Source organism: Periplaneta americana, chromosome 6 (assembly GCF_040183065.1).
Source record: "Periplaneta americana isolate PAMFEO1 chromosome 6, P.americana_PAMFEO1_priV1, whole genome shotgun sequence".
NCBI lineage: Eukaryota > Metazoa > Arthropoda > Insecta > Blattodea > Blattidae > Periplaneta > Periplaneta americana.
This window is the reverse complement of record NC_091122.1, coordinates 149,597,234-149,610,662: the sequence shown is the minus strand read 5'-3', so window position 1 is coordinate 149,610,662 and position 13,429 is coordinate 149,597,234. Positions and strand designations below refer to the sequence as shown.

Genomic DNA, 13,429 nt, shown 5'->3' with positions numbered 1-13,429 from the left:
GAAACCGGAACAGATTTGACAGTGTGTACACCTTGAAAGGATGATGATGATGATGATGATAAAATTCTTGTTCATAATTCCTTCGTGAACTTATAGAATATGATTAATTACCGTAAATTGCTCCTTTTTGACTGCTCCTCTTCGGCACATTTCCTCTCCACGTAAACTTCTCAACAGCCCTCCTACGCGATGGCTGAATAAAGACTAACAAACATTTACCCCCACCAACGTCTCTTGGCTTTCCTACTGCGCATCAAACTTTGAAGCGTAACCCGAACGTTTTTATTTTTTATAGCTGTACACGCAACGTATCCCACCATCACCTATGCCTCATTGCTAGCCCTTTACGTAGCCCAACCATGCTTGGTCTTCAGTATTTCATATTTGACGTTTTCTTTAAAGAAATACAGTACAATTCAAGAATAAAATATAGCCAATTTTTAACTAAATACTGATACTACAATTTTTTTAAACATAGTGTTCCTACTTTTCGATGAAAACAACATTTCATGTGCATCATTCCTCCATGAATTGATTCATACGAGTAGACACTGAATAAGAACAAAATCCACCAAATAATTTAGGCGAAAATCCAGACGGCATGCAGCAGCAGGGTAAACCCATTTTTTTATTATTATTATTGAATTTCCAAGTTTATAGAACCCTATTTTACCCGAAGGTATATTAGGGCTGTAATTAAATCATACATATTATAGCCCTGTACAAACACTTACATAAAATATATACATAATTACGACATAAAATACACATATTACATTAAATGTGTATGACATAATAACAATCATAGTTATATTATATACAAATACGTAGAGGGTAAACCCATTTATCGGCATGATAAACAAAAATGATCTCTATTTTCGCAGTATCAATAGGATAAATAGATGTATATTATACAGTATATACACATAGTGTTTTTTTTTCTGGAGATAAAGGTGGTGGAACTCTGTGTAGAATATACTGTACATGTCGCTTGTCTTTCAAATGCATTTGAAATTAATTTATTCATTCATTCAGTCATTCATTCATACTTACTTACTGGCTTTTAAGGAACCGGGAGGTTCATTCCTGCCCTCACATAAGCCCGCCATTGGTCCCTATCCTGAGCAAGATTAATCCATTCTCTATCATCATATCCCACCTCCCTCAAATCCATTTTAATATTATCTTCCCATCTACGTTTCGGCCTCCCTAAAGGTCTTTTTCCCTCCGGCCTCCCAACTAACACTCAATATGCATTTCTGGATTCACCCATACGTGCTCCATGCCCTGCCCATCTCAAACGTCTGGATTTAATGTTCCTAATTATGTCAGGTGAAGAATACAATGCGTGCAGTTCTGTGTTGTGTAACTTTCTCCATTCTCCTGTAACTTCATCCCTCTTAGCCCCAAATGTTTTCCTAAGCGCCTTATTCTCAAACACCCTTAATCTATGTTCCTCTCTCAAAGTGAGAGTCCAAGTTTCACGACCATAAAGAACAACGGGTAATATAACTGTTTTATAAATTCTAACTTTCAGATTTTTTGACAGCAGACTGGATGATAAAAGCTTCTCAACCGAATAATAACAGGCATTTCCCATATTTATTCTTTGTTTAATTTCCTCCCGAGTATCATTTATATTTGTTACTGTTGCTCCAAGATATTTGAACTTCTCCACCTCTTCAAAAGATATATTTCCAATTTTTATATTTCCATTTCGTACAATATTCTCCTCACGAGACATAATCATATACTTTGTCTTTTCGGGATTTACTTCCAAACCTATCTCTTTACTTGCTTCCAGTAAAATTCCCGTGGTTTCCCTAATCGTTTGTGGATTTTCTCCTAACATATTCATTCATCTATCTATCTATCTATCTATCTATCTATCTATCTATCTATCTATCTATCTATCTATCTATCTATCTATCTATCTATCTATCTATCTATCTATCTATCTATCTATCTATCTATCTATCTATCTATCTATCTATCTATCTATCCATCTATCCATCCATCCATCTATCTATCCATCCATCTATCTATCCATCCATCTATCTATCCATCCATCTATCTATCCTTCTATCTATCTATCTATCTATCTATCTATCTATCTATCTATCTATCTATCTATCTATCTATCTATCTATCTATCTATCTATCTATCTATCTATCTATCTATCTATCTATCTATCTATCTATCTATCTACCTATCCATCTACCTATCCATCTACCTATCCATCTACCTATCCATCCTTCTATCCATCCTTCTATCCATCCATCTATCCATCCATCTATCCATCCATCTATCCTTCCATCTATCCATCCATCCATCCATCCATCCATCCATCCATCCATCCATCCATCCATCTATCTATCTATCTATCTATCTATCTATCTATCTATCTATCTATCTATCTGTCTGTCTGTCTGTCTGTCTGTCTGTCTGTCTGTCTGTCTGTCTGTCTGTCTGTCTGTCTGTCTGTCTGTCTGTCTGTCTGTCTGTCTGTCTGTCTATCTATCTATCTATCTATCTATCTATCTATCTATCTATCTATCTATCCATCCATCCATCCATCCATCCATCCATCCATCCATCCATCTATCTATCTATCTATCTATCTATCTATCTATCTATCTATCTATCTATCTATCTATCTATCTATCTATCTATCTATCCTTCTATCTATCCATCCATCTATCCATCCATCTATCTATCCATCTATCCTTCCATCTATCCTTCCATCCATCCATCTATCTATCTATCTATCTATCTATCTATCTATCTATCTATCTATCTATCTATCTATCTATCTATCTATCTATCCATCCATCCATCCATCCATCCATCCATCCATCTATCTATTTATTTATTTATTTATTTATTTATTTAATCTGGCGGAGTTAAGGCCATTAGGCCTTCTCTACCACACCACCAGAATACAGGCATATCAAGACACAAATGCAGAGAAGAAGCAAATAAGAAATATAAGTAAAATTACAGATACTATTACAGAAAGCACAAATGCAAAAACAATGAGAGAAATAAACATATATATATAATGTGAATATGGAGAAGAATTGAGCGTGTGAAAGGGACATAAAGAGTAAGAAATGAAGCTGTGCTAGCAAGAGTGGGTGAAGAAAGAATGATGCTGAAACTGGTCACGAGAAGAGACAAAGGAATTGGCTGGGTCACTGGCTAAGAAGAAGCTGCCTATCGAAAGATGCATTGGAAAGAATGGTGAACGGGAGAAAAGTTCGGGGCAGAAGAAGATATATGATAGACTGCATTAAGATATGTGGATCTTATGCGGAGATTAAGAGGAAGGCAGAAAACAGAAAAGATTGAGGAATGCTGAGTTTGCAGTGAAAGAAAGATCTGCCCTTGGGTTAAAAACTATGAATGAATATTATATTCTACAATTTTGAATTTCGCTTTAGAGATTTTTTTCTTCTCCACTCTGTCCTTCCAAATTGTAGAATTTGATACACCTCCACAAATGCGGCTTTGTCTTTTGACTTTGCTTTGCGTATTTTATATAGGCCTTATATACATGATTATAATCTTCTGATTGACGTTCTGACTGATATGTACTCAGGCAGTACATCTCACTTGATGTGTATCAGAGGAAGAACTTTTTTGTATACATCTGAAGTCTGACTAGTGTAATATGAAGCTAGTCGGCGATGTATGAAATGGAGGGGGAAAGGAACTGGCCACCCTACCCCACTATCCCCTGGCCTAGTTGCCTCATAAGTAGTGCCTTCTTGGTATCACTTCTGAGGTTCAGACCTGTCTTCGAACAGTTGACTAAACAACAATATTATTATAAAATAAAATCTATAATGTCATATAAATCAACAGTTCTGTTCACCATGTCATAGTGCCGCCATTAATATTTAACATTATCGTTTTTTCATGTGCTGTTATTTATTTTCTTTACTTGGTTATTTAATGACGCTGTATCAACTACGAGGTTATTTAGCGTCGATGGGACTGGTGATAGCGAGATTATTTTTGGCAAAACGAGGCCGAAGATTCGCCGTAGATTACCTGACATTTGCCTTACGATTTGAGAAAATCTCGGAATAAACTCAACCAGGCAATCAGTCCAAGCGAGAATCGAACCCGCGCTCGAGCACAACTCCGGATCGGCAGGCAAGCGCCTTAGCTGACTGAGCTACGCCGGTGGCTCATGAGCTGTTATTCATGAGACGTAAATGAATGAAATAATTTATTATACACCCAAATAAGATGATTAATTGATTATGAATAAAATTGCTATGTTCTCGATTGCATACAAATGACAAATTACAATCCCAAAACATAATTTAGTTTACCCTATTTAATATTTAACTTGAACAGTAGTTATATAATTTATTTTGTACAAGTTTACAAAAAAATAGTACTCTACCTTAACGAAACCGAAGACCAGTCAGATCTACGCTGGATGATGGACTAAACCAGTGGTCCTCAGCAGTCGCTGAAATGGGTTACGGGTAAGCAGTGCATCATAATATGCCCCGTCGTGCAGCAGGAAGAGGCAGAGAGCATACCCGCCAGCAGTCACGGATGCACCATAGTGCAGTCTCTTATCCGCTGGTAAGTTTTTTTTTAAATTTTATTGGGTTATTTTACGACGCTGTATCAACATCTAGGTTATTTAGCGTCTGAATGATATGAAGGTGATAATGCCGGTGAAATGAGTCCGGGGTCCAACACCGAAAGTTACCCAGCATTTGCTCGTATTGGGTTGAGGGAAAACCCCGGAAAAAACCTCAACCAGATAACTTGCCCCGACCGGGACTCGAACCCGGGCCACCTGGTTTCGCAGCCAGACGCGCTGACCGTTACTCCACAGGTGTGGACTCCGCTGGTAAGAGACGCTAGCCCGAGAGTGCAATGTGCTGATGACCTCTGGACTAAACAGAAACAACATTTCAATATCCAGTTAAGGGTCAAACAGAACTGGATAATTTGGGATTCGTTTAATTCAGCCAATGATATTGTATTGTATTTATTTACATTCCATGGCATTCGTACATTGATTCACAACTAGAATCTGGAACATGTCAAACTAACATTTGAGGCATTATTGCAGACTATGTTCTTTGAATATAGCTTCAAGTACAGTTTTAAGAAAAAAAATGCACATTTACTACAACAGAGAATAAGAAATGTATTTCAGAACGACACGTCTAGTATCGCAATCAATTTCAAATGCAACCATTTCACTTGTCCGCCTGCCTTTTAAATCCAGTGGTGGATTATAGAATGGTCAGGGAGCGGAATAAATCTCCATTCCCGAAAGCTCAAACTATTCGCCTCTGTTAATGTGAAACTCTCGTTGGTAAGGTCCAATAAAAGACGAAATACGATCGTAACAAGATACTACACCTGAATTAAAAATACTTTGTGATCGTCAGCTGATGCATCCTGAGAGCAATGTTACCATACATTTCCAGTTTCCAATTTTGATGCGCGCGCGATCTGTCGGTGTGTTTCGAAACTAAGCAAACGTTATTCCTCGAGAACAAAATTACAAAAAAATAGCGCTATACTGGAGAATTAGCACGGCCACTTTGAACCGTGCCGTTACGTTTACCACCAAATTTAAGTAAATACACAATGTCACCAACATAAGAACATGACGTTGGTGTGTGGCGTAGTTGGCGGGAGAAATTTTTTCTCTCTCTGTCTACCTCCTTCGTTCTGAACATTATTGAGAGATAGCACCACTGTTAGCGACAATGTGTATTTGCGTAAATATTGCGAGTAAATTATGACGAGTGCCTTAGATGAGAGGCTCGGGACAGAAACAGTTTTGCTGTAGCGCATGCGCGGACCTCTCATGCAGTGGGAGCGTGATCCTTACTTGAATTTATTTTTGCGTGTACTTGCAGATTAAATGATTGAGATCCCTTCTTGCTCCGGTTACAGGCCTTGCATTTACGAAGGTTATGTTATGTTAGCTTAGATTAGGTTAGGTTAGCTTAGGTTAGGTTAGATTAGATTAGCTTTGGTTAGGTTAGATTAGTTTTGGTTAGGTTAGCTTAGCTTTGGTTAGGTTAGGTTAACTTTGGTTAGGTTAGGTTAGCTTTGGTTAGGTTAGGTTAGCTTTGGTTAGGTTAGCTTGATTTGATTCGTCCATGTAGTAGTTAAAATTATATAATATGACAGTTTTTGATTCGTAATATTGTTAAAAAATAATAGGCCTATAATGAAAGCGGTGAATAATTTCATGGTCCTTAAATTTTTTTTCGTAAAAGGCTAGGTATTTTTCGATAGGCCAGAAATAAAACAGCAACGCCGTCATAATTACGTACTTTACGCTTTGGCGAACATTAACCGGAAATTTACTTTCCGTCATTTTAATTGTATTCCGTGAAACACACCTTTTTTCCTGTTAATTTCCTTGTGATAACCTAGTTTATTATCTTATTACATCTTCATTTTCTTTTAATGCATTCAAAAAACCGCCGTTGTACTACATAAAACCTTGAACTAGACTAATGGAGTGAATTATTTAAGAATATAGTCGCGAATTTGACTACCACCATTTCGATTATATTTTGTTTGATACGGCTCGGTACGGCCCGGTGACTAGTGGCCAGCGAGTAGAGTCGACTATCGATATTGGTCTGCCGTGCGTATTATCCAGTTGTTCCCGATGAATGTCACATTTCTGTTAAGGATTAGATAATGATCTAATTGAGTCTATAACTGCAAGATGTAGTGCTGTTTCTATAGAAAATAAAGGAAAAGATTACTGTATTCGTGGTGATCATTCTCCTTTTTACCATTTTTCAAAAGAACAATATTAAATTTCGTAGTGATCCATTGAATTAGATAATGACATCAACCTCAACAAAACTGTGACATTCATCGTTTTTCCCGCGAACTCTTCACATGTAACAATGAATTAAATTACAACAGCATTTACAATAACTACAGTATGTAACAAAACATAACAAACTCTTTTACGCTTATCAGGAAACTGGTATGCACAAGCCATATAACAGAAGAAATACAAATGCGAACAAGCGTGGCTTTGTTTATAAAATGTACCGGCAACAATGGTACTGTACTACATCACAACTCAGAAGGGATCGCGTTTTGTTGTTGCCATAATGACCATGGTAATTTCCTGTGGACATATTTCCGGTGCAATCACAAAGTAGATATTTTTAATCCAAAATAGATTATTTAACGTTCATCTGCTAACATGGGCTCGACATTAAATTACCGGTATCAAGTCACGCTGGGGTGTAACATTGTTAAATGTTAATAGCTCAGTCATATCTGTAAAACGGAGACAATACAAACCTATAAGTAAATTAAAGAGAAACTATCTAAAGTCACCGCTGTGGAGTAGCGGTTAGTGTGTCTGGCCGTGAAACGAGGGCTGAGTTCAAATTCTGGTTGGGACAAGTTATCTGGTTGGGTTTTTTCCGAAGTTTTTGCCTCAACCAATTGAAGCAGACTTGCTGAGCAACTTTCGACGTTGGACCTCGGACTCATTTCGCCTCATTTATTCACATGTCATTATCACCATTACCATAGCTCACGTTACGTTCACAGTGCAGCGTGCTGTATACGTACAAGAGCGCTACCGTTCGGCGAAAAATGTCATTGGTGGTAATCACAATAAGCCTCAGGCTACAATGCAAGCCTTTGGGCCCACCCTCCGTAAAAAGAAAAAATTAAAAACTTTCTATATTATGTAATTTACTTTATTCCAATGAATGCTTTACACTTCGTTACACAATTATGAAAACATACAATTTTTAAAATTTACTCTGTCACACGTTAAAAGTGTTAGAATTGTTAAAAAGGTATTTACCTTCGACAGACGGCCCGTTTCGACGCTATTTGTCGTCGTCTTCAGTGTCTCTTGAACCACTGCTGATTTTGGCTCTGCGATGTGCAGTTGTCGATGGTAGGGGTGGGGGTGTGTTGCTCCTATGGTGGGGGTTGATTGTCTGTATGCTATGACGTACTATGACGTCAAACAATGTGTGCGTATTGAACTGTAGTTGCGTATTAAGTATATATTGTGGGTGTGCTATTGTATTCTTATATATTTCGTACTGTTCTAGGATGTTTAACTGTGAACTTTTTGGTGTGATGTGTAAAATTTCCATATCTGTTTCTATATTATTGTAATCATGATTATTGTCGATAATGTGATCTGCATAATTTGATGTAATGTAAGGTTTGGTTATAGCTTTAATATGTTCATTATATCTTGTATGAAAGGATCTTCCTGTCTGTCCTATGTAAAAATGTGGGCAACTATTGCATTTTAATTTGTAAACTCCAGTTGAATTATATTTATTTGAATGTTTAGTGTGGTTATTTAAGTATTTCTGTGTTGTATTATTTGTTTTGTATGCAATTTTGTACTTTAGTTTTCTGAATGAAGTTGCAATTTTGTGGGTATTGGTATTGTGATATGTTAATGCTATGTATTTATTCTCGTGTGCTGTTTGTGTTGGTTTGGTCTGTTTTTGTTTTGCCTTTTTTATTAGTGTGTCTATTATGTTAGGGTTGTATCCATTGTCTTGTGCTATATATTTTATTGTGTTTAATTCTTCAGTGTAGTTGTCATTGTTCATTGGTATATTAATTAATCTGTGTGTCATTGTACGGAAAGCTGCATGTTTATGTTGTATGGGATGATTTGATGAATTGTGTATATGTGTTGTGGTTGTAGTGGGTTTCCTGTATATTTTGAATTCGTGTCTGTTATTTGTTTTGGTTATGGTGATGTCTAAGAAGTTTATAGCTTGCTTATGTTCCATTTCTACTGTATACTTTAATTTGGGGTGTATTTTGTTGAGTTGTTGATGTCGGTTTTCTATTTGTCTTTTGTTTCCATTATATAAGACTATTATGTCATCTACATATCGATGCCAGTACATTATTTTCTCTGCGTGTTTACATTACATTACATCAAATTATGCAGATCACATTATCGACAATAATCATGATTACAATAATGTAGAAACAGATATGGAAATTTTACACATCACACCAAAAAGTTCACAGTTAAACATCCTAGAACAATACGAAATATATAAGAATACAATAGCACACCCACAATATATACTTAATACGCAACTACAGTTCAATACGCACACATTGTTTGACATCATAGTACGTCATAGCATACAGACAATCAACCCCCACCATAGGAGCAACACACCCCCACCCCTACCATCGATAACTGCACATCGCAGAGCCAAAATCAGCAGTGGTTCAAGAGACACTGAAGATGACGACACATAGCGTCGAAACGGGCCGTCTGTCGAAGGTAAATTACCTTTTTAACAATTTTAACACTTTTAACGTGTGGCAAAGTAAATTTTATGTTTTTAACAAAGTGTTAACGAGAACTTTAATCAATGATATACAATTTTTGTTCACTCGCCATCTTCATTCTCTTGCCACGTCCAAATTATAAGAGTTGGATCGCTTCCAGGTTATAAGGTCAATAACAAAATGTCCACAAGTACAAAAGGTCCACAAAAAAAATGTCCACAAACTAAATAGTCCAACATTTCAAGTCCTACATACAATTTGTCCATGTTGTGAAAAAGCCCGACATCTATGTGGTCCACCTTATTATAAAGTCCATCATACGAAAGGTCCATACAAAAAGGTCCAACATACAAGGTCGTTCAATAGAGATGAGTTACTAACTAACCTCCCGGCTCTGTTATCAGACAGAAGCTTGCTGGAGTTTATAACGAAGAAATTATCGTAAGTCTTCCACAAAGAAATGCAGTAATCAGAATGGTTTCTTATCAACAGAAGCTAAATCGTTCTCCACTTCTTCAATCAATAAGAGAAATTGACATTGTTGAACCCTACAACAAAAAATTGAGGGGAAAAAATTTTATGTTCTTTGATTCTGGTGTTAATGATGGACGAGTTTTAATGTTTGCCACCGATAGAAATTTAGAGCTTTTGGATGTCAGTGACACGATTTTCAGTGATGGTACGTTCAAGACTGAACCAAATCAATTCTTTCAGCTTTTCACAGTGCATGGGATTGTTGGAAGTTTTGTAGTTTGTAGTTTTAGTATATTACCTAACTGCAAATAACACTGAAAATACTTACCGCACAATATATAATGAGATAATTTTTTTAACAGTAGATGTAGCTTTTGTATTAGGCCTACATATGTAATATGTATAACATAATTGAAATGGCAACAAATTTCTCGGCACTTTCCTTGCTATTTTCTTTGTCGGACATTTTAGGGAAATGGACGAATTTATTTGTGGACATTTTTGAACGTAGGGCATTTTTAAGAAGAGGACTTGCTGACATTGGACTTTTCAGATAAGGACATTTTTATGGCATGGACGAATTTTCTATGTGGACATTTGTAAACGTTGGACATTTTCGTAGAAAGGACCTATTGCAAGTGGACCATATCTCACTTAACCGTTGGATCTAAACATATTGCAAGTGAAATACGTAAATAAACACGAGCTTTACAAATCTGTATTCAGATTTTAGCTAGATTTTATGGTTGAAGAGTTTTGGTGCAATTTTGTTGATATAGGTTTGTTATATTGAAGAAGACTGTTACGTAGTCCTCTGTGACGTCGTCTACTGATAAGTTAAGCTATCATTTCGGCGCGAATCAAGCGTCCCTAATACATGCACAGATATGCTGCAATATTTAAATAAATTTCAAAACATACATAAGCAAATATATTGCATAACATTATTCAACGGAACCCGAATAACGTAAAGCGAAGTGGGTAGGCATTGGATACATACATACATTTTTCAACGGTAACTTAGGAATCGGGGTTCCCCTGTTTTTTATATGGGGAAGAATAAAAAGAATATAATTAAAATTGTTATTGTATTTCATTGTCTCTTCACGTACATCAAACATCGATTTCCACTAACATTAAGTTATTTGCTTGTTTGTAGCAATTTAAGTTACGAATCGTAGTACCGAGGATTCAAGGGTAAGGAATATTTTCCACTGACTCAACAAGAAGCAACTCAAGGGTAAGGAATATTTTCCACTGACTCAACAAGAAGCAACTTGTTGAAACAACACTTTCCCGAAGAAAGTTGCTAACTTTTACAAGGTCTGTTCACTCTCTTGTCACAATCAAAAGTTTCTCCTTGTTTCGTAATTCCATTTTAAGCAGGAAGACAAAGGAAAAGGATGAATTCGATAACAGAAGGGAGGTTAGCAGTTTCTACATCTTCTGTAACAACCTGGCTTAACGCAGTGATGTCAAGGAGTAGGATAGCACCACAGTCTAGTATATACAGTCGCGAAGCTCAATACGTAGTAAATATGCAAACATTAGATAGTTGCTCACCACTAGGATCGCTAATATCGCCTCATTACAGGCAATGCAAAATAGTACCGTCACAGTCTATTGTTTCTAGCACCCTCAAAATTCAAGCTTCGTGACTGTATATAGTAGACTGTGATAGCACGCTATTGATCTCCAAACCATCTCCGTGCTCATGGACATACATAAATGAGTCAGAAGCAATCGAAACATAATTATTGATTCTTTCAGTTGTTTTAGGTGATTTGATAAAGTTGTGGTCGAATAGGAGTAGCTCCAGTCGGTTTTTCACATATAACAAGAAGTTCAATATGAATTCAACAAATTGATAACTACGTATAATCGTCACTTTCATCATCATCATCATCATCATCATCATCACCTGTTAGGCCTAACAGTAGCGACGACAGTTTTCTGTTTCACTACCTGTCGATCACCATTCATTCATTCATTCACAGTTTTCTGCTCAAGGCAGGTCTTTCACTGCAAACCCAACATTCTCTAATCTTACCCATTTTCCACCTTCTTCTTGTCTCCGAATATGGTTCATATTAATATCTTAGGCCTAATGTTGTCTAACATCTGATACATTCTTCCGCCCCGAACTTTTCTCCCGTTCATTATTTCTTTCAGTGCAACCTTGAATAGGAAGGTTCTTCTTTGCCAGTGACCCAGCCAATTTATTTTTCTCTTCAATCACTATGAAGTTTAATAATAGAATTTTAATTATTGGAATAATTAATTACTAGGATTTCTACAAAAACCTTTCGGACTTTCTCTATAATATTTCAGACAGGACACTATTTTCGTTGAAATCAATGAAGTTCTAGATTCGAATTATCCAAATATAAGCTAGCCACCGGAGTAGCTCAGACGGTAGCGCATTTGTCTGCTGATCCAGAGTTGCGCTCGGGCATGGGTTCGATTTCCGCTTGGGCCGATTACCTTACTGGGTATTTTCCTAGGTTTTCCCCAACCGTAAGGCAAATGTCAGGTAATCTATGCCGAATCTTCGGCCTCATCTTGCCAAAAATAATCTCGCTATCACCAATCCCATCGACGCTAAATAACCTCGCAGTTGATACAGCGTCATTAAATAACCAAGTAAAGAAAATAACTAACAGCTCATGAAAAAACGATAATGTTAAAAATTAACAGCGGCACGATGACATGGTGAACAGAACTGTTGATTTATTGTGAAGCGTGCAAAGTCTGATGAGAAAGTGTCTTCTTCATGACATTATAGATTTTATTTTATAATAATATTGTTGTTTAGTCAACCGTTCGAAGACAGGTCTGAACCTCAGAAGTGATACCAAGAAGGCACCACTTATGAGGCAACTAGGCCAAATACCATCTCGCTATCACCAATTCCATCGACGCTAAATACTGTAAACTATTAGTTGATACAGCGTCGTTAAATAACCAAGTAAAAAATCCAAACGTAAGCTTCGAAAATTCGAATTAAATATGAATTTTTAACGGAACAGATGCATTATAGGGGCCACCCATCACACATTATACGCAAAAAAAGTTCAGCGGAAGTAATGATTCGATTAGCGTTTTTAGCATTCGATATTCGATAAGCATTAAATGCTACTAAATTAAAAAATTAAATTAAAAAATTTAAACAGTTTGTTACTACTGATGTGATTTTAATCACTTTGTATTAGCCTATATTTTTGGTCCAGGGAAAATATATTTTGCTATTACTGCCGTTATTTCCATTTTTAAGTAGGCTACAAGTCAACAATATAAAACTGACTGTTAATTTAGAAGTGACAACATATTTTATGTCGATTATAACAACAATACATATCGATAGTAGCATTCATTCAATCAATAAGGAGATTGGCCCCTATAATGCATCTGTGCCTTAACACTGTTTAAATAGAAATTTCAAGGAGAATAAATATTTATTCGATTTACCAAATGTCGAATTAATCAATCTTTATGTACGAATATCAAATAAAATACATTACAGTACCGTGTTAAAGGATGTAGCCACACATTGTATTTTGTTGCTTCAATTCGAGTGTAGATATTTCACGCAGTCATTGGGATTTCCTTAAAATATCCTGCCATTTC

The 13,429-nt window shown here is 36.4% G+C and overlaps 1 protein-coding gene across 1 annotated transcript in view; it reads right to left on the bottom strand.

The window, feature by feature from the left end:
• Window positions 1-224, bottom strand: part of LOC138701923 (uncharacterized) — a 441,575-nt gene extending 441,351 nt beyond the window's left edge. The window contains exon 1 of the mRNA XM_069829287.1: window positions 112-224. The gene's annotated coding sequence lies outside the window, so the exon portion shown is untranslated. The remainder of the gene's footprint in view (window positions 1-111) is intronic.
• Window positions 225-13,429: the final 13,205 nt, after the last annotated feature.